The sequence below is a fragment of the Ranitomeya variabilis genome, chromosome 6 (assembly GCF_051348905.1).
Source record: "Ranitomeya variabilis isolate aRanVar5 chromosome 6, aRanVar5.hap1, whole genome shotgun sequence".
In the NCBI taxonomy this organism is placed as follows: Eukaryota; Metazoa; Chordata; class Amphibia; order Anura; family Dendrobatidae; genus Ranitomeya; species Ranitomeya variabilis.
This window is the reverse complement of record NC_135237.1, coordinates 305,762,895-305,790,285: the sequence shown is the minus strand read 5'-3', so window position 1 is coordinate 305,790,285 and position 27,391 is coordinate 305,762,895.

The following is a 27,391-nucleotide window of genomic DNA, read 5'->3' as shown; positions in this document are numbered from 1 at the left end:
ACTTGTTATTTTTTATTTTTTGGTTCTTTTTACTCTGTCTGGCATACATTTAGAGTCTCCTTCCGATGCAACTACATACTTGCCCTTCCCCTTTCTTTCCTCCAGGTTTTTTCTCTCCAAATCCCAGGGCATTCTCTGTCTATACTGATTTTTGACTGTTATTATGGAACTGGCAGTTATTTGTATATAAGTTTCGGTACACCACCAGTGGGGTCACTGGGTAATACCAGCAGTATAGATTTTAGTATAATGGTACCATGAGTTTACAAATTCTTTCTTTGAATGTCAGGGGTTTAAACTCCCCTGAGAAGAGATCTATGATGTGGAGGGAGGTGAAGCGGTCGAGGGCAGATATTATCTGCTTGCAGGAGACCCATTTGTTGGACGAGGATAATTTTAGGCTCCGTCATCCCCTCTTCCCACACATTCTATTTGCTAATGGCCCAACCAAAAAGGCTGGTGTGTGCATCATAGTGAAAAATACAATCGCTTTTAAATTGATAGCGCAAAATAATGACCCCACAGGTAGGTGCTTAACTATCACGTGCCTATTGAATGGTGAGTTACACACGTTGACAAATCTTTATGCTCCCAATGAGGGACAACATAAATTCCTGAGAACAACCCTTCATGAAGTCTCTGTGAATGTGAAGGGCAGCAATATAATATGTGGTGACTTTAATCTCCCCATGCATGTGGACCTTGATTGCTCTTCTGGTAGCAGACGACCTAGAGGGGACTTGACTCTCCTAACAGGCGAATTCCACCTGCATGATTATTGGAGATATTCACATGCATCTGAGAGGGATTATACCTTTTACTCTTCCAGGCATTCCACATACTCCCGTATTGATTATTTTCTAACAGATAGTGCAACCTTGTCCAGATGTAGATCCGCAACTATAGGCTTAATAACGTGGTCTGATCACGCTCCCATCACTCTCTTACTTTAGCACACCAAGCTAACCCAGCCTTTAGGTGGCGATTAAATGACGCATTGCTGCTGAATGGGGAGGTGTTAGATAGAATCTCTTCGGAGTTGGAACATTACTTTAAGATAAATGATAATGGAGAGGTTTCTGATGAGTCCTTATGGTTGGCACATAAAGTAGTGATTAGAGGTGTGCTTCTCCAACAAGCTTCCTACCTGAAAAGGAAGAGGGAGAGTGGCAGAGAGGTATTACTTTCCCACCTGCAATATTTAGACAATATCAACAAGTCTGCTCCCACGCCTTCTATCTCCGAGGAGATCTATCAGATTAGGTTTAAATTGAGAGAAAATCTACTGGCCAGATATGCACATAACATGAAGAAATTCAAGACTAATCTATATGCCGTGGGTGATAGGGCAGGTGCACTCCTGGCGCGCAGAGTACGTAAGAGGGAAGCTAAATCAAGAGTGGACCATATCTTAGGTAAAGATGGGAAGGCCCTCCGGAACCCTCAGGACATAGTCCAAGCTTTTGTAGAATATTATACCGGATTGTATAACTTAAAAGATGACCCTTCTACTCCCCAACCAGATCACCAATCTATTTATGAATATCTAGACTCTATAAAATTACCCCATATTACATCTGAGCAGCTAAACTACCTTAATTCTCCCTTCACAGATGTAGAAATTAACTCGACGATTAAACAAACTAAATCTCATAAGGCCCCAGGCCCAGACGGACTGACGAATGACTATTATAAATCCTTTTATCTGTTGCTGACTCCATATTTGCAGAGATTATTCTCGGTATGGAGAGACTCGGGTACTGTGGCAGCTCCTGGTTTTGAAGCTACCATATCTACCATACCCAAGCCTGGGAAACCCCTCACACACCCTGGTGACTTTAGACCCATTGCTCTGCTCAATTCGGATGTCAAAATATTCACTAAAATTATAGCGTCCAGACTAAAGCTTATTATCCCAACTATAATTTCACCGGACCAAGTGGGTTTTGTGGCCGGACGTGAGACGAAAGATGGGGTGCGGCGCATGCTGAATCTGATTAAAGTAGCCGAGCTGTCTGGTCTACCCAGTGCATTTCTGTCGCTTGATGCTGAGAAGGCTTTTGACAGGGTGCACTGGGGGTATCTTCGAGCAGTACTGGAAAGGTTTGAACTGTCGGTCCCAATATTCTCAGCAATCTGTGCAATGTACTCGACTCCTTGTGCCAGGGTCTTGACGTCCGGTTTTTTATCTGGTCCATTTCAGATCACGAATGGCACTAGTCAGGGTTGCCCACTCTCTCCTATTATTTTCGCACTGTGCATGGAGCCGCTTGCTGAACGCATAAGAACCTCTACTAATATCACCGGCATCAGGGTTGGACAGATGGAGCACAGAATTGGCTTGTATGCTGATGATGTTATTCTATCCTGTGTCAACTTGGAGACATCCTTGACAGCTATTACCTTGGAACTCGGGGAATTCAGTAATGTGTCATACTACAGGTTGAATCCCACGAAGTCCTTGTTGTTTCCGGTGGCGGTTCCATGCGCGGCCAAGTCGAAAATGGAGGCTGAGTTTCCATTTAAATGGATGACAGAGGGTATCCCATACTTGGGAGTTATATTGACGGGCTCTGAACAGATTGTCGAGAAGAATTTCTCTAAATTGATTACACAGGTTAGGGCACAACTTGACCATTTTCACATAGTTATGACAACCTGGATTGCCAGGATTAATGTTTTCAAAATGATGATCCTGCCTAAAATACTTTATCTCCTTAGGTGTATCCCATTAAAAATCCCCAAACGTTTGATTTTGAAATTACAAGCTATGACATACAATTATATTTGGTCACACAAAAAATCTAGAATCTCTAGGACCTTGATGTACTATCCGTACAAACGGGGAGGGCTGGGAATGCCGAACCTCATGTTGTACCATAGAGCGGCCATACTAACTGGACTTAGAGACTGGTGCCAGGCGGACAAAGACCATAGATGGCTCCAAATAGAAAACTACTATGCCAAAACTAGATCTACCCACACGATTCTTGAGGCTGAATCTATTGCAATCACTGATTATTCCCCTGCCTTACCAACAATGAAAATCGCACTCCACTATTGGAGGACACTGGTCCCTTCCTTGATTAAATTATCTCATGACTCCCTATCCCTAAAACCCTTGAGACACACATCCCATTTATTAATCTCCAGCCTTGGGTTGATGCTGGAATCGCAACATTACGGCAGATATTTGATACCACTGGCCTTATCCCCTTTGACCGCTTGGCCTCCAACTTCCCGAATGTCCGGAGATATTTCTATCAATATTTGCAGATACGTCATCTACTTCATAATTCCCCAGACTCGCCTTTCTTCAACTCCCATTTAAATAACAGGGTTAATGGTTATTTCTTGTTGCCTGACTCTGGCCAGAAGGGAATTTCAATATTATATAAAGCCTTAAACGACCCAGCAGAAGATGTTAAACTGCCATATATGATCAAGTGGGAACAGGATCTGGACTTCCTATCTGACCCGATGGATTGGGAGGAGGGACTGGGTGAGGTATTGCGGGTATCTGCCTGCATCAATCATCTCGAACAATTGAAAAAAGTACACCTTAGATGGTATCAATATCCGGTTCAGGTGGCTCACTATGACCCTGCCGGGTCGGATAAATTCTGGAGGGGGTGCGGTCACAGGGAACTCTGGAACACACCTGGTGGTCGTGCCCAATTCTTCAACCCTGGTGGAGAGATATGGACCTTTTAATTGCACAGGTCTTGGTGATCCAGCTGACTCTGTCACCTAGGCAGGCCATTCTTCACATCGGCCTGGAGGATATTCCACACATACTTCGAGGTACACTATCACATATTCTAATAGCTGCCAGGTTATTAGTCGCCTCAAGATGGAAAGACACTAATTCTCCCAATATTAGTGAATTAATTAATAAACTTAATGTCCACTGACAATATGAACTCGCCTTGGCTCACTCCATGACTGCCAAAACCAAAAGACAAAATATATGGCACCCTTGGTTACATAGCGGTCATTCCTCTATTGACCCGCACCACCTTGTTTGACTGTTTACTTGAGTGGGAATAAATAAGCATAATTGACATATCTGTTTTTGTGTTTGTAATATTCTTATTCTGCCATAGTTTGCCAGGACCCCTTGTCTATAACTGAACTGCTAGATAATGTCTTGTGAATGCCTACACTCCTTTCCTCCCCCCCTATTCCCCCTACCGTACCTACCCCTCCCCCACTTCCTACTTCTTCCTTTCTGATTGGTTTTGTTTTTCTCCTCACTTATTTCTGGTTATTTTTAGTTGACCTCTGTTACTGTTATTACTGTTTGACTGTACTGTATTGTTTTGGAAATCTTCAATAAACACTAATTGATAAAAAAAAAGAAACTCTCTATACTTTGCAGAGGTCATTTTCACACCTTCAAGAACCTTAAAGGGCCCTACCAGCTGGTTCCCCATGATTCTGGCCCAAAACATGACTCCTCCACCTCCTTGCTGACGTCGCAGCTTTGTTAGGATATGGTGGCCATCCACCAACCATCTACTACTCCATCCATCTGGACCATCCAGGGTTGCTCGACACTCATCAGTAAACAAGACTGTTTGAAAATTAGTCTTCATGTATGTCTGGGCCCACTGCAACCATTTCTGCTTATGAACACTGTTTAGGGGTGGCCGAATAGTAGGTTTATGCACCACAGCAAGCCTTTGAAGGACACCTTGAGGATCGAGGGACTCCAGAGGCACCAGCAGCTTCAAATATCTGTTTGCAGGTTTGTAATAGCTTTTTAGCAGCTGCTCTCTTAATGATGAACTTGCCTGGCAGAAACCTTCCTCATTATGCCTTTATCAGCACGAACACGTCTGTGCTCAGATTCAGCCGCAAATCTCTTAACAGTATGATGATCACACTTAAGCTTTTGGGAAATATCTAATGTTTTCATCCCTTGACCAAGGCATTGCACTGTATGATGCTTTTTGGCAGCAGAGTGATCCTTTTTCTTTCCCATGTTACTTGAAAACTGTGGCCTGCTTAATAACGTGGAACATCATTTTTAAGTAGTTTTCCTTTAATTAGAGTCACCTGGAAAACTAATTATCACATGTGTTTAAGATTGATTTCAGTGATCCATTGAGCCCTGAGACACAATATCATCTATGAGTTTATTTGAAAAACAAAACAATTAAATCTTTATGACACTTAAACCCAATTTTCATAATAATTTGGAACACGGTGTAGTGTTTCTGCATGGCTGTACACTCTTGCTTAGGTAAGCTAACCACAAGAAAAAGGAAAAAAAGGAAAAATCCAAAACATGTTCTTTACAATGATGTCACAGAAGAGAGAGAAGAGGGTGTGAAAAGAAGAAGAAAGAATATTGAGATGTGGTAAAGAAAAAGAAAAGAGAGAGAAAAAAAAGGAAATGATCCGGATATGATTTCACTTGAAATACCAGCAGCCATCAGTGTGGAGACCCGAAATCAGGAAAAATGGAAGTTAATAAATAAGATTCAAGATGATTAATAGTATTTATTTAATAATATGTATTATTTTGATTTTATTTTTATTAATTAATTAAGGCTGGCGGAACGCACCGAGTAAATATGGTGATAGTATAGGTGCGTTCGCAGCCCGGGGTCCACCGTGCAGGAGTGGAACCTGCTGCTAGTAAATGGCAGCACTATATGGTGGTACTATGCCTGAATAGACTCGGGTTCCATCACCCGGTCTCTGAGAGGTCGTCCCTTGGGTATGCTCAGTGGAGGAAAAGCAGGAACATCTGCTCTTCTCTGAACAGTGCTGGTTACAATGGCTGAGCCTGGAAGATCAGCAATAACCAAGCGCACAGTATCTGACTTAGCAAGACGCTGTGACCGACGTCTCTCCTGAGCAGGCTCTACTGTGGCTGAAGAAGTATGGGAGACCACAGCGGAGGTGGCTCGAGATTCCCCCTGTGCAGCAGCGGGAACTCTACACCTAACAATGTACAGTTTTTGAACCAGAGTGGTCCCAGTTTGCAGAGTAAGGTAAGCCAGGATTGACCAGGGAGAAACACAGTGTGACCAAGATAAGGAATTAAGTAGGGAAAATACATAGTGGTGATCAAGACAAATGGAAGAAGGTTACACGGTGTGATTACTTGTAAGAAGAATCCATCGGCTTCCATTGTTATGGTGCTGTGTGATGGAGGCAGTGCCAGGACGCTGAGATTAAATACACCTTCCTGCGTGGCGTCACATCCGGTGAACTCGTGATGAAGTACTCTTTCTCATAGGAAGCCGAAAAGCAGGATACCGATGGTACGTGCGCAGTGGAGCTCCGTGTGCTGGGTCAAGGAGAAAAGATAGAGAGTTTGTAGAGTGCGCAGGGTAATAGAGGATAATGCTAAATTGGAGGTGGTGCAGGGTAGAGACGGACAAAAGGGGTATAGCTGTAACCAAATGAGGGGAAGTAAAGATAATCGGAAAAAGGCAGAAGGGGAGAAGGCGAAAAGGAGGCAAAAAAAATAAATAAAGGGAAGAAGAAGATTAAAGGCCAAAATGAAAATGAGATAAGAACACAGGTCAAAGTTAAGACTGGGACTGCTAAGTACCTAGAACAAGGGGAGGAAAAAAGTAGAAATAAAGGAAAATAAAGACAAGCAGATGGGAGTGTCACCCAGTTGGAAATTGATATCCGTGGACTATATTGAAGTCATTAGGGGATCTAAAAAAGATTGAAAGAACAAGGTTAGTACCATATAATGTACCTTCATTATAAAGAAATACAATACACTTTAAACAAAGAATAAAATCATACATTATGATGATAGAAGCAAAAATGACTTGATTAATATTGGAGGGCCTCATATTCTCTATTCATCCCCCATGGGTGAAAAGTATGAAGAGTAAAGATCCAAATGCCTTCCTTTATTTCAATTTATGTACTCTATCCCCCAACATCTGTATGGGACAATGTTTTCCAAGACCTGAATCTTAAGTAATAAAATATGAAGGGACCGGGAACATGGTACACTTGCATCAAATCATCTATTTATTTTGGGATATGCGGTCTCGGATATGTTGGGTGGTCTCACCCACATATCCAAGACTGCATGGACATTTGATTAAATAGACAACATACGTGGAGTCGCGTATAAACAATCCCCTAATAGGGAAATGTTTACTCGATCTGGGGTAGAAAAATGTATCATCTTTAGTGACATTGGAGCACTGGTGACAATTTAAACAGGGGAAATTGGAATGTTCCCCATTTTGGGGTCGCCAGTGTTAGCTGGCATTGTGCTTGTCTATTGGAATTAATGTCTGCCTTCTCTAATATGTTCCTGATATTCTGTGATTTCTTGTAGCAGATTAAAGGGGTGATGCTAAATTCTGGAATAGTTGGGTAGGCCTTACCCAGAAATGGCCAATGTTCCAAAATAAAAAATTTTAATATGTTCATATATGGGTGGTACTTAGTGGTAAAAGATAGCCTTCAAATTTTTTTTCGTTTGAGGTGGGGTAGGTTGTACTATTGTCTCTAATATTTTTTGTGGGTACCCCCGATGGGTAAATTTATTGTGTATTTCCAAAATGCATTGTTCCCTCACAGTCGGATCAGTAACAATATGGTTGACTTGGTGGATTTGTGACCTCGGTAGTGACTTCTTAATGTGGGAAGGGTGACAACTGGAAAAATGTAACAAAGTGTTTCTATTGGTGGGTTTAGTGTATAAGTCGATGTCCAAGTGGCTATCTTCCTTCAGTGAGATCAGGGTACCCAGAAAGTTAATCTTGTGTTGATCCTTATGCACTTTGTTTGTCATATTGGGAATTCAAGAATTGATTTCTTGTAAAATTGTGTGAGGGAAACTTCATCACCATTCCATGTCATTAATACATCGTCTATAAATCTTTTCCAATGTACCAAGTGTTTTTGGAAAAGTTTATGGGTCTATAGGTGCCTTTCTTCAAATAATAACCTAAAGATATTAGAATATAGGTGTGCCACATTTGACCCTATAGCCATGACTACTTTCTGAATAAAAAATTGATTTGAAAAAAGATAAAAGTTTTTTGTAAGGATCAAATTCAGTGATGTCATGCAAAATTTTTTCTGAGGTTGGGTAAAGTTGGTATACGTGTCAAGGAAAAGGTGTACTGCTTCTATGCCCCTCTTCTGATCTACATTTGTATACAAGCTATTCACGTACATTATGACCAAAATACAGTTTCTAGGTATTGTGTCTAATGTATGTAGGGCTGTCAGAAAACCTGAAGTATCTTTTATAAAGGAGGTGAAATGTATCAGGAGAGAATTTTCTCCGGAGTCATAGCTAAAGGGGAAAGTATGGAATTAGTCGACGCTACAATGGGCCATCCTGGTGGTCACATCAGATGTTTATGAACCTTCGGTAACCCATAGAATATCAGATTGGTGGGGTGTGTGTTGATCAAGAATTGATCAAGAATTCACTTCATCATTTCTTCCAGCCAGAACTTGTCTCTGCAGAAAATAACACACAGTTATCAATAGCTTAATGCTTCTAGAGCACATTTTCACTAACACCCTGACTTACACTACCGTTCAAAAGTTTAGGGTCACCCAGACAATTTTGTGGTTTCCATGGAAACCCATACTTTTATTAATCAAATGAGTTGCCAAATGAATTTAAAATCTAGTCCAGACATTGACAAGGTTCGAAAAAAAAGATTTTTATTTGAAATAATAATTTTCTCTTTCAAACTTTGCTTTCATCAAAGAATGCTCCCTTTGCAGCAATTACAGCATTGCAGACCTTTGGCATTCTAGTAGTTAATTTGCTGAGGTAATATGGAGAAATTTCACCCCATTCTTTCGGAAGCACCTCCCCCAATTTGGTTTGGCTTGATGTTAGGGTTTGCGGAACGCACCTAATATATTTATTAAATGGGATTGGTGCATTCGCAACCCGGGATCCACCGTGCAGGAAAGAACCTGCTGCTAAGTAATTGGCGGCACTATATGGCGGTATGAACCAGCTCTGTTAGCTTCACAGAGCGGCTGAGAAAGCAAAGCTCTGTGCCCTGTTAGACTTTCACAGAGGCACAGGCTAACTACCCAAATGAGAGCAGTCAGTGGTCATGCATGCACACAAAACTCCTCGCCGGAGGTGCCAGCATTCTAGGGGCTTATTTCAGCCAGGTCCCTGAATACACACAAGCACAATCTCCTCGCCGGAGGTGCCAGCATTCTAGGGGCTTATTTCAGCCGGGTCCCTGAACACATACAAACACATGACCACACTGGCGCAAAGCACATAACTAAGGAAGATACTAGCGCATGGCCGAGCTTTAAATAGCTGCAGCACGTACAGGACCTTCCTAGAAGGACCAATGAGAGGCTGCTACAGAGCCTGTGCACCTACAGGACCTTCCTAGAAGGACCAATAGATTTGGCTGCAGTGCCTGAGCATGTGACCCTTGATCTCCACTGAGAGATCTTACCCTGGGCATGCTCAGTGTGTGCAAAGCAGGACTTAGTCCCAGAAAAGCCTGCTCACCGCAGATCAGTGCAGGGTACAATAGCAGAGCCTGGAGAGGCAGCAGTAACCCTTTGCACAGTATCAGTCTTAGTGAGACGCTGGGACCGACGTCTCCGCTGAGCAGGCTCCACTGCGGCCGATGCAGAATGGGAGACTGCAGCAGACACGGATCGAGATTCCCCCTGTGCAGCAGAGGAAACTCGACTCCTAACACTTGATGGTCACTTTTTGCGTACCATACGGTCAAGCTGCTCCCACAACAGCTCAATGGGGTTGAGATCTGGTGACTGCTCTGGCCACTCCATTACAGATAGAATACAGCTGCCTTCTTCCCTAAATAGTTCTTGCATAATTTAAAGGTATGCTTTGGGTCATTGTCCTGTTGGCTCCAATCAAGTTCTGTCCACAGGGTATGGCATGGAGTTGGAAAATGGAGTGATAGCATTCCTTTTTCAATATCCCTTTTACCTTGTACAAATCTCCCACTTTACCAGCACTCAAGCAACTCCAGACGATCACATTACCTCCACCATGCTTGACAGGTGGCATCAGACACTCTTCCAGCATCTTTTCAGTTGTTCTGCATCTCACAAATGTTCTTCCAAACACCTCAAACTTGGATTCGTCTGTCCATAACACTATTTTCCAATCTTCCTCTGTCCAATGTCTGTGTTCTTTTGCCCATATTAATCTTTTCCTTCTATTAACCAGTCTCAGATATGGCTTTTTCTTTGCCACTCTGCCCTGAACGCCCGCATCCCGGAGTTGCCTCTTCACTGTAGACGTTGACACTGGGGTTTTGCGTGTGCTATTTAATGAAGCTGCCAGTTGAGGACCTGTGAGGCGTCGATTTCTCAAACTACTGACTCTAATCTACTTGTCTCGTTGCTCAGTTGTGCAGCAGGGTCTCCCACTTCTCTTTCTACTCTGGTTAGAGCCTGTTTGTGCTCTCCTCTGAAGGGAGTAGTACACACCATTGTAGGAAATCTTCAGTTTCTTGGCAATTTCTTGCATGAAATAGCCTTCATTTCTAAGAACAAGAATAGACTGTCGAGTTTCAAATGAAAGTTATTTTTTTCTGGCCATTTTGAGAGTTTAATGGAACCAACAAATGTAATGTTTCATATTCTCAACTAGCTCAAAGGAAGGTCAGATTTATAGGTTCTCTAATCAGCCAAACTGTTTTCAGCTGTTCTAACATACTGCACAAGGGTTTTTAAGGATATTCTAACCATCCATTAGCCTTCTTAAACAGTTAGCATACACAAAGTACCATAAGAACACTGGAGTGATGGTTGTTGGAAATGGGCCTCTATACACCTATGAAGATATTGCATTACTAACCTGATGTTTGCAGCAAGAATAGTCATTTACCACATTAACAATGTGTGGAGTGTATTTTTGAATCATATAATGTTAGCTTCATTGGAAAAAAACTGTGCTTTTATTTCAAAAATAAGGAAATTTCTAAGTGACCCTAAACTTTTGAATGGTAGTTTATACACTACACCAAATGAAGAAAAAAGGTGACATAGTGCCACCCTGCACAGCAACAGCACCATTATTTTGCTCCCCCATAGAACAGTATTCTAAAAAGTAAATTATATTACAGCAGTAATGTTCACTTATTGGCCCCTACAGTAATTATGTCCCCAACTTGCCACCATAAACTGGTAATGTAGGTTCTGTATTTTGGCCTCCATACAGTAATTAAGTCCTTCAACCTGATCCTTTTAATTAATAATGTCCCCTATCTTGGGCTCCTATGTTCCACCATTTTGGGCCCTTATGTCTCTGTTTGTGGCCCCTATGTCCCTGGTTATGGCCCTTATGCCCCTGGTGCGGGCCCCTATGTCCCTTGTACTGGTCCCTATGTCACTGTTGCTGGCCCCTATGTCACTGGTACTGACCCTGGTACTGACCCCTATGTCCCTGGTGCTGACCTCTATGTCTCTGGTCCTGGTCCCTATGCCGCTGATGTTAGCTCATATGTCCATGGTCCTGGTTCTATGTCCCTGATCCCTTGCCCCTGGCCTTTACATTCTTGGTCCCATGTCCCTGGTACCAGGCCCTATATCCCTGATATCAACCCCTATGTTCCTGGTGCGGTTCCTATTATTTACCTAATAAGTAGGAAAACATGGCACTTCTGGAATTCTGGTGGTAAACAAGTAGGATAACCAAATCCATCAACTTTCATGAAGAAATACTTGACACTCATATGGGTGTATTCAAGTATTATTTATTGAATGTAGAAATTCCTGGAAAATAAGAGATGTTTCGGTTAATACCTGATATTCATCGGTACAATAACAAAATAATGCAGAAAGTCACAAACAAAAGAAACTATAGAGAAAATGTCATCACTCAATTCATGTCACTAAATAAACCAAACAAAAAAATAACAACTTAACAGAATGCCATCAATAACATCAATACATCATGCTGAAGAAAATGATGAAAATTCCAAATTAGCAGAATTTTCATGCTATTCATAGGGCAAACAATAGAATAGGGGAAAATGAAAACACTGAGAAAAATTGTGAAAATAAATGAAAAGTGGGAAGCAGCAGAGAAGACTCCATTAGAAGTGGCAGTGCCCTGCATTACTAGCAGTCCTTAGTCCACATTGAGATAAGGTAAAAATAGACTTTTCATAATGGTATTATTTGAAGCAATAGATGCAGTGGATGAAAAGTGCCCAGCTAGCCTGAGAAAAACAAGACAGGCAAAAATAAGGGTAGCAGTAAAAAGATTAAAGAGCCAAATATATCTGTACATAGCTGTGGATCAGAACACATACCAGCTGGATAGAGACCTGTGTGGTTTGATCTCTGATGTCCCTGATTTCATCCCCTATATCCCTAGTGCCAGCCCCTATGTCCTTAGTGCAGGCCCTCATGTCCCTGCTGCAGTCCCCTATGTCCCTGGTCCCATGCCCTTAGTCTTGGTACCATGTCCCTGGCCCCATGCCCTATGCCCCTAGTCCCATGCCCAGTTCCCATGCGTCTGGTTCCATGCCCCTGGTCCGATGTCCTGGCCCAATGCTGCTGGTCTCATGTCCCTGGTCCCATGTCATTGGTCTGAGCCCCCGTGTCCCTGGTCCCATTTCCTGGCCCCATGTCCCTGTTGCCATGCCTCTGGTCCCATGACCCTGGCCACATGTCTCTCTTCACATGCCTCGGTTCCCACATCCCAGCTCCATATCCATGACTCTATGCCCCAGGTCTCATGCCCTGTTCTGTGGTCTCCATGTCCCATGTTCTAACCCCATGTCCTGGTCCCATGTCCTAACTCCATGTCTCTGTTTCCATGTCCCATATGCCTGGTCCATGGTCCTTATGTTCCTAGACCCAGGTCCCTGGTCTATTGCCCTCATGTCCCTGGCCCCATGTCCCTTGTCCTATGCCCCTGGTCCTTTGTCCTGGCCCCTAGCCCCATGACCCTGTTCCCCTGTTACTGGTTTGTGTCCCCATGTCCCTAGTCCCATTTCCTGGCACATGTCCTGGATCAATGCTCCTGGCCCCATGTCCTATGTCCCATGCCCCTGGTCCCATGTCCCAGCTCCATGCCCCTGACTCCTTGCCCCAGGTCTCACTTCCCTGTTCGATGGACCCCATGTCCCATGTTCTGGACCCATGCCCCTAGCCCTCATGTCCCATGTCTTGGCCCCATGCCCCTTGTCCCATGTCCTAGTCCCATGCCCCTGGCCCCATGCTCGAGGTCCCATGTCCCTGGCCCCTTTTCCCTAGTCCCATGTACTAACCCCATGCCCCTTGCCCCTTGTCCTTGGACCCATATCCCTGGATTGTGGCTCTCATGTCCCAGGCCCTCTTGTCCAATGTCCCTGGTCCCATATCCCTTATCCATGGCCTCATACCCCTGGCTCCATGCCCCAGGTCTCACGCCTCTGCTTCGTGGCCCCCATTTCCCATGTTCTGGCCCCATGCAAAAAATTTGATTCTTTATACCTGCTGTGCCTGCGGCGCTCTATCCCTTCAGATCTGGTGTGGTTGTGTTAAAATGGCTGCAGACCTATCAGAGGCCAGAGGCTGACATCAATGTGCATGTCGAGGTAACTTTCATATGTCACCAGCGATGAGCACACTAGCATTAGGCAGCAGTCATGTTAACTATTGTGGTGCCGAAAGTCTTTACATTCCTAAACTTCTTATACTATACTCTTTATAAGTACTGTGTCAAAGATTGGCGAAGCTGTCTAAAAATATCTGTCTGCAAAAAGCTGTCTACAAATATGTGAAGGGATGTCACAGTGTAGAGGGATCATCCTTATTCTCATTTGCACATGGAAACACGAGAAGCAATGGGATGAAACTGAAAGGGAGATGATACAGATTAGATATAAAAAAAACCCTTTTTTTCTCAGTGAGAAGGATCAATGATTGGAACAGGCTGCCACAAGAGGTAGTGAGTTCTCCTTCAATGGAAGTCTTCAAACGAAGTATGGACAGATATCTGTCTGAGATAGTTTAGTGAATTCTGCACTGACCGGAGGATTGGATATGATAACCCTTTAGGTCACTTTCAACACTACCATTCTGTGATTCTATGAAGGTGTAGAAACAGGATGCTTCATAACAATAGAAGCATTATTTGTTTATTTATATTAACTCCTTCACAACCCTGCAATTTTTGCAATTTTTCATTTTTGCGCCGTCGTTTTTTGCTCCCCTTCTTCCCAGAGCCAATATAGCTGTATGAGAGCTTCTTTTTTGTGAGATAAGCTGTACTTTTGAATAAAATAATTGATTTTACCATTTAGCATACTGGAAAATGGAAAAAAAAATTCCAAGTGTGGTGAAATTGCAAAACAAATTGCAATTACAAAATGCTTTTTTGGGTATTTTTTTTACCATGCTGACTAAATCTTAAAATACACCTGACAATATGATTCCCCAGGTCAGTATGAATACGCAGATACCAAACAAGTGTAGTTTTCTGTTATTTAAGTAATGGGAAAAAAATCTGAAAGTTGTAAGAAAATATACATTTTGCTATGTCGCCTTTTTATGAGACCCATAGCTTTTCTATTTTTCTTCAACTGAGGCTGGGTGATGGCATATTTTTTGCGCCTTGAGCTGACATTTTTATTGATACCATTTTGGGGAGTTGCAATTTTTTTTATCTCCTGTCATTGCATTTTATTGCAATGTTACAACTGGCAAATAAAGGCAATTCTGGTATTTCAAATTTGTTTTCAAATACACTGTTTATCGATCTGACTAATTTATTTTATATTTTCATAGTTTGGACATTTCAGCCCTGCTATGTTCATCAAAAGTCACGATCTTGCTCATAGGAGATTTATAATGACAGTCACGGGTGTTCTTTGCAGGCTCTCGGCTGTAATGAAAACCAATCAGCACCCCGTGAACATGTGACAGGGGCATCGATAGGTGGGACTTCTGCCTGGAGCATGATAAATGCAGTTGTCAATAATTGACAGTTGCATTTAACTGGTTAACAGCCGCAAGTGGCTTTTTCTTTCTCTATTTTCTTTTTTTTGCGTGTACTGTTCCATTGCACAATTTTAAGGGTGCGAACACTTTTGGCCATGACTGCATATGCAACCAAGGAGAGAAACGGTGTGCCAGGAACAAAATACCACATTTTGCTAAAATTTAAATTTTATTTAGTATATTAAAATAAATATATATCGATCAATAAGCAATAGATAATTGTGTGCTCTAATCGGAAAAATACATATCAATAGTATTTGTAGGTACATGAACATAAGTAGAAATGTATCAACTACAGAGTAAAGTAAAGTAGCATCACACATTGAATGGCTAACCTGCTATTGCCTATGGGCACAAGACAGAAGCATAATGAACAGCAATTTGTTTGGATATAACAAAATTGTATATGAATCCCCTTCCAAGGACCACATCAGTAATGTAAGGATATTGTGATGTGCAGAAAGGTATCAATAGTATATAGACAAAAGGATCAAAAAATACATACGATCATCTGACACCACTTATGCAATGAAATCTACTATGGAAATGCATATATTGGATATTTCCTCTAAATACAGTAAATATAATAAATGTAATTTTACCATTTTTCTATAGAAGCATATGCTAATGGCGTACTTTTCCCGTGCTAGTTTAAATTGAGTACACATGAGCATATGATGCATAAGTGTATTATAATGATAGAATGTGAATTGACTGATCTATTCCTACTGAATGAACTGATTTGAAATTAATTAAATACCTCTTTATAGGATTGGTGCAGGGTATCAAGTGTTGTTTTTTGTTTTAAGGAAGCAGTTGAAGCAAATTAGAATCTTTGAGAAAGGGAGGATGCCCAAAATATTACTACACGTGCATACAACCTATCCATTCAGCGGCGTCTCTGCTTTTACTTAGTGGAATGAGATCCAACCAAAAATGGATAATTGTGGACTTTCTTCACAGGTAGTTGTTCTTTGTTTATAATAATTTTTATTAGTTTATATAATCTTTGGATTCAAAATTTGATAAAAGGAATGTAGAAATATCCAACATGCTTAGCACCGTTTTTATTGCGCCTTTATGCATGGCATCAACGGGGATGACTGCGTTAGGGTATTGTCAATGTCAAGTATGTGGACATTTATTTTATCAAGGTCAGCCTTGTTTCAGTTTGCTTGGAAATATGTCTATTTTTACTATTTACATCTGTGAAATTAGAGACATTCAGTAGGTCCCAAAGATATCTCTCGGCGTAGTACTATGTCTTTACACAATTCGATTTGGCACAGTCACCACTATATCTCAATAAATGTCCAGCTAACACTGCAGCAAATCCCTCTATAAATATTGCCAAGATGTTTGACAGTTCTTTTTATGGAAAATCATAATGACTAATTGTTTAAGGGAAATTGGTGAAACTTTTGTAATGTCATCATAATTAGTCAAGGTCATTAAGAGAAGTGTCCATTTTTCCGATATAGACAGCTAATGAAATATTTATAGCTGTTCACACATTTACTGTAATAAGTAAAAGTCAGTAAATTGTGTGCATGAAATTAAAATATAATTAGAGTTAAATAAACTCACATTAATGTTATCTTAGTATGTAATAATTAATATAATATTTAATTGTTGACCAGTGTTTCATTATATAACAAAACAGCAGTAAAGTAAAGTTTAATTTGATGTTAATAAGCCAATGTTTTTCAATATTTTCATTTAATTACAGTGGAATTGTCAACAAAATTAAAACTTATAAATTGAAAGGACACATTTATTGAGTGACCATTTGTACATTTTCTGACATTGTATTATACTAGAAATTCAAATAGTGCCATTTAGTTTTATATCTGCTATTTAAATCAATGAGTAGAATTCAAATTATAAAGAAAAAAAAGTAAGTGGTTTAATAATGATGTACTAATGGTCACATAGTAATTAGACTTTTACATTTTTCAGGACTATAGCAACACCTTAGCAGTAAATTGCTAATTAATTGCTTTCTGTAGTCAGAGTAAATTACGCTAAAATGCCAAATAAGTCAAAGCAGAATAAATTATTATGACTAATAATTAGTAGACTGGGTTCCACTAGAATGCATATAGGGAAAAGTTTTGTTCATCTACACAGAACAAAGTAATTTATTTGCATTGATTTTCATTTTGTTTGCCCTCTATTTAAACTTGATAAGAAAGTAAGTAACAATTATTTGACATAGAGGTAATTTTCCCTCCAACCCCAGTTTAATTCTAAAGCACTGTAATACAAAGCAAAATAGGGCATGCTATGGTTTGGAAAATCTGCTGTATGTATAGAAATTGCAATTGATTTATTACACTGTAAGTAAATATGAATTATAAACCCCCTTGATTTAACTTGTATTGTACATAAACTGTACTGTACATAGTTCTACTGTAAGTAAATAGGACTTTACATAATTGTGCACTGTTTATGCAGATTCCATAAGCATAATTCTGGAACAAGTACACTGTGCGAACTCTAAAACTCATTTAATGGTCGACATAGTGTGTTTAAGAAAAATGAGTTTGAAACAATGTGAAGGCTGGATTTACAGACGTATGTTGCATTTTTAATATCTCTTCATTAACATTGTCTGTATTGAGACAATGAAATCTTTACATTGAGCAGGTGTAGAGTTGAAAATGTGTACCATTTTCTTGTATGCCTGATGGTAAATGCACAATAAAGTTTATTTCAGGTCAGAAGGTTTGAGTTAAGTGCTAGGTAAAAAAAATGGCTAAATGCTGGACACACTTTAATATTAATACGTTTGATGAAGCACTATATTGGGGAGAAAAATATATACCGGTACATATAAATAGATATTTATCCAAAAAAGTTGAGGAAGCACACCAAATCCACATCGGCTAATAAAAAGCACTTTATAATTTTGGATTTGGTGTGCTGCCTCAACTTTTTTGGATAAGTGTTTACTAGGACTGGTATGTACCTGTGAGGCGTCTGCACCCTACCTCTTAACTGTGCTGTTTTTCTATTTTTTTATGACTACCCATATAGATAGATAGATAGATAGATAGATAGATAGATAGATAGATAGATAGAATGGAAAAGTAAGTGAAGCACTAAGACAATATGGGTGCAAAGCCTTCTTTACAAAAGCCAAACCATCCAGGCAAGAATCAGTGAATGGAGTCAGATGGCAAAAAGCAGTGGTTTATTAGCACATAATGGCTGGCAACTAGAGATTGGCGAACCTGAAAAGTAATGTTTGGGGTCCGTATTGCACACCTAGTGTTCGTGCACAGACCCTGGATGTGGATTTCTCCAGGAAGCTGTGATAAAGAACAACCGTGTTCAAAATGTGTCACTTGCTCTTGTTCCTATTCACCATTTTTTTAATTTTTTGATGGATTAAAGATTACTCTGAAAATTTTACCAGAAGCTGGAATATTTTTTCTTCATTTTGCATTCAGAATTCACTCGCAACTGATCTAGAAAAGGAAGAGTAGAAGGCAACAAAAGATTTGAGAAAGTATAAAAGTTTGGTATTAAACCAACAGATTACGTTACCTTCTTGGTTATGCGATTTCAATGTTGAGGAGTTTATTTTGTCCTTAAATTGCACACAAATATAAAATGTCCAATGGGGATTTCCTACACTGACAGGGATGAATTCCTATACTTATTTCAAAAATTATTTTATAGAAACCAACTAATTGAAAAATTTTGAAAAGCTGGGATGTTACCTCGTTTATAACCTCTACTCCTTGTAATATGACGATTGAATAAGTAAAATATGTTTTGTAAAGAGCTGTAACTGTACCTTTAACCTCTTTACCCCCAAGGGTGGTTTGCACATTAATGACCAGTCCAATTTTTACAATTCTGACCACTGTCACTTTATTAGGTAATAACTGTTATGCGCTGGGATTCTCCCGCTGCACAGGGTAGATTCCGAGCCTTGCCTGCATCAGCGGTCTCCCATTCAGCTTTGGCCGCTGCTGAGCATAATCATCGGTCTCAACATGTTGCTCAGGCTTGTGCTGTTCATCTGGTTACTGCTGGCTCTTCAGCCAGGCCTATGGTAGCCAGTGGTAGGCAGCAATGAATGAACGCTCTGGAGACTAAGTCCAGAGATCACCATACTGAGCATGCTCATGATGTGGCGACATCCCATTGATGGTCGGTTGTCAGCTGCTCTGGTGATGGGGCAGCTCTGGATTGGTCTGCGAGCAGGGTCCTGTCCAACTGGTCTTGAGCTGTACATATAAAAGGGTCTCAGAGGCGCACATGGATGTGTTAGTATCATTATTGTTACATGTGTGCATGGGTCTTTGCACCAGTGTGGCCTTTACCAGCATATGCTCACGGTCGGCAGTAAGCCGTTAAAATTCCAGTTCTCTGGACAGGAGATTGTCTGAGTGTATTCAGGGCTGGCATTTAGCCATTAGAATTCCGGCATGTTCGGAGAGGAGTTTGTTGAGTGCGTTGGCTGTTTGTGTGACCACTGCTTGCCTTTTGCCCTGTTTGCCAGCTACGTTCCCTAAACTACTAGTATTGTGATGGATGTTTTGCAAAACTTTTTTGACAGTAAGGGAGGAAACTTTTTTGTTATAATAATCTATTTTGTCCATTTGTAAAACCCTATAAAAATTATATAAACAATAGCCTTTATCTGGGAAAGGAGAACAAAATAATTGAAGGATTTGTACAACTTGGATAATATGAATAGTTAATTTTTTGGCATGTGAACAATAGGGTAATTTTTTTTGTATCTGGACATTTTTTAGGAGGGTAATCAAATACTAGGACATATTTTAAAGAGACTGATTTTAACAGTTACAATATATTGATTGTAGTAGTTGCCATTTTAAACCCTGGTTAAACAGCATCCCCAAGGGGCAATTTAAGAGGATCTATAGAAATTGTACAATTGAAAGCAATTTTAATATACAGATGGAAATTATTTAAAAAATTATTTTGAGATAAAAGCTATAATGAGCAATTAGTGCTGGAAGTACTTTGTTCAGTGTTAAAGAAAATAATATGAGGGAATAGAAAGAAAAAGAACAAAAGTGGAAAATTTAATAAGGAACATTCACAAGACTCAAATGAAATCAATAATATCATAAAAAAGAATTAGTATATTTTTCAGAGTGATCCTATTGACGCTGTTCATCCAGACAGACTAAGAATTGCAAAGGAGCTATTCGTTGTAAGTAGAACATAATGGTAAGCAGTTATATTATAGGGTTTTGTCATAGCTGTAAAGTGGTCAGAATTACCACTTTCAGTAAGAAAAAAAAACTTTATTAATATAGTTATTTGTGGTGATATCTCAAAATTACTTAAAATGCAAGACTCGATTTCATGTCATTATAGCAATGAGGTTTATGTTCTAAAATGTTCATGCGTATTGGGAGAATTTGTCACCGACTTAACACAATTTGGAGGATGCACAGATTTGTGATATAAACTTTATTTTTATTAAGGAATAATAATAATCTTTATTTTTATATAGCGCTAACATTTTGCAAACACTCTAATACATTTGCTTGAGTTTTCAGAAACCGATTGACTACCAAATTGTGCATATGGGCCAAGCACAGTATGTGTGTGAGCTTGCCAAGCTTCAAAGCTGCCACCAGGTTATGTCCATTATTATACACAACCATGCCTGGTAGTATTCTCAGGAACTCAAGCCACAGACCTGTCTGGTCTGCTATTCCTTTCAATAACTCTGCCGTGATGGGCAGTTTGCCTCCTAGACAAATTAGCTTCAGCAGAGCAAATTTGCCGCTCCATTGAGGCAGTGCTGCAGTTTCCAGCTTCCAGCTGATGCAGTTGACGTGCTCTGATATAGCACTTGGGAGATGGAGGATGAGAAAGAGCAGAACGGAGTGCAGAAACTGCTGTATGAAGTGGGGAAGCCTTGATATAAGTAAGGTCAGCAATCATTGGCATTAGTAGCTAATGTGTCGTGCCAGAGTGGAACTTGTCACTGGCTGCCACATAGTTCACCCAGCGTGCTTTCAGAGAAATGTAGCATCTCTGGATACAAGCACTTGTCCATGTGTCAGTTATTAAGTGGACAATCTGTGTAACCGTGTTGGTAAGGGCATATGTGTTGTTCCTGGACACATACTCATACAAGGTGGAGATGGCACAAATGGAGAAATAGTGGCAGCTGGGGACCGAGTACAGAGGGATCTAATTTGTACGCCTGCAGAAGGACATTTTTTAATTACAAACCAAGGATATTTCACACAAACCATATTCAACAGTATGTATGACAATATTCAACTTTTGAACAACCAAATTTGTACACCTCTAGCTGGACAGTTATTGGTTTTAATTTCAAAACAACATTTCACACAAACCATGCAAAAATATGCAACTATATGCCAAAAGTAAATTTTTTAACAACTAAATTTGTACACCTGTAGCAGGCTGAAATCTATGGTCAGACTGAGGGGACAAATAAATCTTTGGAACAAATTTTAAGTTGTTTTGTGGCAGATCAGCAGGAGGATTGGTCTTTGTTTTTACCTCTCACTGAGTTTGCTTTTAATTTTCATCCTTGTTTTGGTGAATTTTCCAGTGTTAGATCTGAATGTCCTGGGGTGGAGGTTGCCGTAGAGAGAATTGAGGATGTCTGGAGAGAGGTTGAAAAGAATATTATGACTTCTCAAATTTGCCAAAAACGGAAGGATGATAGAAGACTTTCAGTGAGTCCTTTTCTAAGATTGGAGATAAGGTTTGATTTTCATCTAGGAACATCAAACTGAAAGTGTCATCAGTGAAGTTGGGTCCAAAGATTAATGGTCCAAATAATATCCTAGATAAGGTAAATCCTGTGGCATTTAGATTAAAGCTTCCTTAATGCCTTTGCAACCCTAACTTGTTCCATAAATCCCTATTAAATGAGTTTGTCACTTCAGCATTACCTCTTTCATCCCCACCTCCTAAGGTTTTGGTGGCTTGGAGTAGGAGATTCAGAGGGTTGTGGATTCTTGTAGAGTCCAAAATTTCTTCCAATACCTCATCCTCTGGATGGGATACAGACCAGTTTAGAACCCTGGATCCCAGCTCGAGATGTGAAGACCCTTCGGTCAGTCAAGGCCTTCTATCTATAGTCTATAGTTTCCTGGGAAGCCAGGGGTTCCAGTGGGCCTCTGTTGTGAACTCTATTTCTGGGCTCCCTCTTATGGTCACAAGTGGTACTGTGTGAGTGCTGTCTTTCTGCAGGTTTGTGACTGGCATCAGCTGTCTCGTTATCTGTGGGCTGGTTTTCTATTTAAGCTCACTTGGAATCTCAGTCTATGCCTGCTGTCGTTGTATTCAGTGCTATTCTGTTTGCTCCTGTCTACATCCGTTACCAGTCTCTTCAAGAGAAGCTAAGTTCTGTTTGCTTATTCTTGCTCATCTGTGTTCAATATGTTCCTAGAATATTATGAGTTTTGTCCAGCTTGCTAATATGTGATTTCTCTGCTTGCTGGTAGCTCTGGGGTGCTGAGTTGCTCCCCCCACATCGTTAGTTGGTGTGGGGGTTCTCGCATTCTCTGCGTGGATATTTTTGTATAGGGTTTTTTACTGACTGCACAGATCCCTTGTTATTTTCTGCTATCTAGTGTTAGCGGGCCTCATTTGCTTAACCTGTTTCATCTCTGCGTTTGTCTTTTCCTCTTAACTCACCGTTATTATTTGTGGGGGGCTGTTCTATTTCTTTGGGGTTATTTCTCTGAGGCAAGTGAGGTCTTACTTTATCTCTAGGGGTAGTCAGTTTCTCAGGCCGTGAAGAGACGTCTAGGATTTCAGGAAACGTTCCACGGCTACCTTTAGTGTGTTTGGTTAGGATCAGCTTTGCGGTCAGTCCAGTTACCACATCCCCAGAGCTCGTCCTATTGTCTCTGACTTAGCTGGTTAGATTTGTGATCCTCAGCCACTGGGATCATAACAGTACAGCAGGCCTGAAAAGTGTTTAATGCATCGCAAAAGTGGGATAAGAGAAGTCCTGAGTACAATTTTTTTTTCCTCTCCCTTTGCTGCAGTCTGTCCAGCTTCTCTCATCCCCTTAATCTCTGGGTGGCTTTGAGTTCAGCTGCAGACATGGATATTCAGAGTCTGACTTCTAGTGTGGATCATCTTGCTGCAAGGGTGCAAAGCATTCAGGATTTTGTTGTTCACAGTCCTATGTCTGAGCCAAAAGTACCTATTCCTGAGTTGTTTTCTGGAGATAGATCTCGGTTTCTGAATTTTAAGAATAATTGTAAATTATTTCTTTCTTTGAGACCTCGCTCCTCTGGTGATTCCGCTCAGCAAGTTAAAATTGTTATCTCCTTGTTACGCGGCGACCCTCAAGATTGGGCTTTCTCCCTGGCGCCAGGAGATCCTGCATTGCTGAATGTGGATGCGTTTTTTCTGGCGCTTGGACTGCTTTATGAGGAACCTAATCTTGAGAACCAGGCAGAAAAGGCCTTGCTGGCTCTCTCTCAGGACCAGGATGAAGCTGAGGTGTATTGTCAAAAATTTCGGAAATGGTCGGTGCTTACTCAATGGAATGAGTGTGCCCTGGCTGCAAATTTCAGAGAAGGTCTTTCTGAAGCCAATAAGAATGTTATGGTGGGGTTCCCTATGCCTGCAAGTCTGAATGACTCAATGGCTTTGGCCATTCAGATTGATCGGCGTTTGCGGGAGCGCAAATCTACGCACCATCTGGCGGTGTTTTCTGAACAGAGACCTGAGTCTGTGCAATGTGACCGAATTCTGACCAGAAATGAGCGGCAAAATCATAGACGTCAAAATGGGTTGTGCTTTTACTGTGGTGATTCAATTCATGTTATCTCAGCATGCTCTAAGCGCGTAAAAAAAATCGCTAAATCTGTCACCGTTGGTACTATACAGCCTAAATTCATTTTGTCTGTTACTTTAATTTGTTCTTTGTCATCCTACTCGGTTATGGCTTTTGTGGATTCGGGTGCTGCCTTGAACCTGATGGATGTGTCGTTTGCCAGGCGCTGTGGTTTTGTCCTGGAGCCTTTGGAATTCCCTATTCCACTGAGGGGTATTGATGCTACACCATTGGCTGAGAATAAGCCTCAGTATTGGACTCAAGTGACCATGTGCATGACTCCTGTACATCAGGAGGTGATTCGCTTTCTTGTGCTGCATAATCTGCATGATGTTGTCGTTTTGGGTCTGCCATGGCTGCAGGCCCATAATCCAGTTCTGGATTGGAAAGCTATGTCTGTTTCAAGTTGGGGTTGCCAGGGGATTCATGGCGATGCTCCTTTGGTGTCAATTGCTTCTTCCACTCCTTCTGAGGTCCCTGAGTTTTTGTCGGACTACCAGGATGTATTTGATGAGCCCAGATCCGGTGCCCTGCCTCCTCACAGGGATTGTGATTGTGCTATAAATTTGATTCCTGGTAGTAAGTTCCCCAAGGAACGACTTTTTAATTTGTCTGTACCAGAACATGCCGCAATGCGGAGCTATATAAAGGAGTCTTTAGAGAAGGGACATATTCGCCCGTCCTCCTCCCCTCTTGGTGCTGGATTCTTTTTTGTGGCCAAGAAGGATGGTTCTCTGAGATCTTGTATAGATTATCGTCTTCTAAATAAAATCACGGTCAAATTTCAGTATCCTTTGCCATTATTATCTGATCTGTTTGCTCGGATTAAGGGGTCCAGTTGGTTCACCAAGATAGATCTTCGTGGTGCGTATAACCTTGTGCGTATTAAGCAGGGGGATGAATGGAAAACAGCATTTAATACGCCCGAGGGCCATTTTGAGTACTTGGTGATGCCTTTTGGACTCTCTAATGCTCCTTCTGTGTTCCAGTCCTTCATGCATGACATCTTCCGAGAATATCTGGATAAATTTATGATTGTGTATCTGGATGACATTTTGGTCTTTTCTGAGGACTGGGAGTCCCATGTGAAGCAGGTCAGGATGGTATTTCAGGTCCTGCGTGCTAATGCCTTATTTGTGAAGGGCTCAAAATGTCTCTTCGGAGTACAGAAGGTTTCCTTTTTGGGTTTTATTTTTTCTCCTTCTACTATTGAGATGGACCCAGTCAAGGTCCAGGCTATTCATGACTGGACTCAGCCTACATCTGTTAAGAGTCTTCAGAAGTTCTTGGGTTTTGCTAACTTTTACCTTCGCTTCATTGCTAATTTTTCTGGCGTGGTTAAACCCTTGACGGATTTGACCAAGAAGGGTTCTGATGTGACTAATTGGTCTCCTGCGGCCGTGGAAGCCTTTCGGGAGCTGAAGCGCCGGTTTTCTTCGGCTCCAGTTTTGTGTCAGCCTGATGTCTCTCTTCCTTTTCAGGTCGAGGTTGATGCTTCTGAGATTGGAGCAGGGGCTGTTTTGTCGCAGAGAAGCTCTGATGGCTCTGTGATGAAGCCTTGTGCTTTCTTTTCAAGAAAGATTTCGCCTGCCGAGCGGAATTATGATGTTGGTAATCGGGAGTTGTTGGCTATGAAGTGGGCATTTGAGGAGTGTCGACATTGGCTCGAGGGAGCTAAGCATCGTGTGGTGGTCTTGACTGATCACAAAAATCTGATTTATCTCGAGTTTGCCAAGCGGCTGAATCCTAGACAGGCTCGTTGGTCGTTGTTTTTCTCCCGTTTCGATTTCGTGGTCTCGTACCTGCCTGGTTCGAAGAACGTGAAGGCTGATGCTCTTTCTAGGAGTTTTGTGCCTGACTCTCCTGGAGTTTCAGAGCCGGCTGGTATCCTCAGAGAGGGAGTGATTTTGTCTGCCATTTCCCCAGATTTGCGACGAGTGCTGCAGAAATTTCAGGCGGATAGACCTGACCGTTGCCCACCAGAGAGACTGTTTGTCCCAGATAGATGGACCAGCAGAGTTATTTCCGAGGTTCATTCTTTGGTGTTGGCAGGCCATCCTGGGATTTTTGGTACCAGGGATTTGGTGGCTAGGTCCTTCTGGTGGCCTTCCTTGTCATGGGATGTGCGTTCCTTTGTGCAGTCCTGTGGGATTTGTGCTCGGGCTAAGCCTTGCTGTTCTCGTGCCAGCGGTTTGCTTTTGCCTTTGACTGTCCTGAAGAGGCCTTGGACGCACATTTCCATGGATTTTATTTCGGATCTTCCAGTCTCTCAGAGAATGTCTGTCATCTGGGTGGTGTGTGATCGTTTTTCTAAAATAGTCCATTTGGTGCCCTTGCCTAAGTTGCCTTCCTCCTCCGATTTGGTTCCTCTATTTTTTCAGAATGTGGTTCGCTTGCACGGCATCCCTGAAAATATTGTGTCTGACAGAGGATCCCAGTTTGTGTCCAGATTTTTGCGGATCTTTTGTGCTAAGGTGGGCATTGATTTGTCTTTTTCGTCGGCCTTCCAACCTCAGACGAATGGCCAAACCGAGCGAACTAATCAGACCTTGGAAACTTATTTAAGATGTTTTGTTTCTGCTGATCAGGATGATTGGGTGACTTTTTTGCCATTGGTCGAGTTTGCCCTTAATAATCGGGCTAGTTCTGCTACTTTGGTTTCGCCTTTTTTCTGCAATTCTGGTTTTCATCCTCGTTTTTCCTCTGGTCAGGTTGAACCTTCTGACTGTCCTGGGGTGGATTCTGTGGTGGATAGGTTGCAGCAGATTTGGAACCATGTGGTGGACAATTTGAAGTTGTCACAGGAGAAGCGCTTTGCCAACCGCCGTCGCGGTGTGGGTCCCCGACTTCGTGTTGAGGATTTGGTATGGCTGTCTTCTCGGTATGTTCCTATGAAGGTTTCCTCTCCTAAATTCAAGCCTCGCTTCATCGGTCCTAATAAGATTTTGGAAATCCTTAACCCGGTGTCATTTCGTTTGGACCTCCAAGCATCGTTTGCCATTCATAACGTGTTCCATAGGTCTTTGTTGCGGAGGTATGTGGTACCTGTGGTTCCTTCTGTTGAGCCCCCTGCCCCGGTGCTGGTGGAGGGCGAATTGGAGTACGTGGTGGAGAAGATCTTGGATTCTCGTATTTCTAGATGGAGGCTTCAGTATTTGGTTAAGTGGAAGGGCTATGGTCAGGAGGATAATTCCTGGGTTGTCGCCTCTGATGTTCATGCGGCCGATTTGGTTTGTGCCTTCCATGTGGCTCGTCCTGATCACCCTGGGGGTTTTGATGAGGGTTCGGTGACCCCTCCTCAAGGGGGGGGTACTGTTGTGAACTCTATTTCTGGGCTCCCTCTTGTGGTCACAAGTGGTACTGTGTGAGTGCTGTCTTTCTGCAGGTTTGTGACTGGCATCAGCTGTCTCGTTATCTGTGGGCTGGTTTTCTATTTAAGCTCACTTGGAATCTCAGTCTATGCCTGCTGTCGTTGTATTCAGTGCTATTCTGTTTGCTCCTGTCTACATCCGTTACCAGTCTCTTCAAGAGAAGCTAAGTTCTGTTTGCTTATTCTTGCTCATCTGTGTTCAATATGTTCCTAGAATATTATGA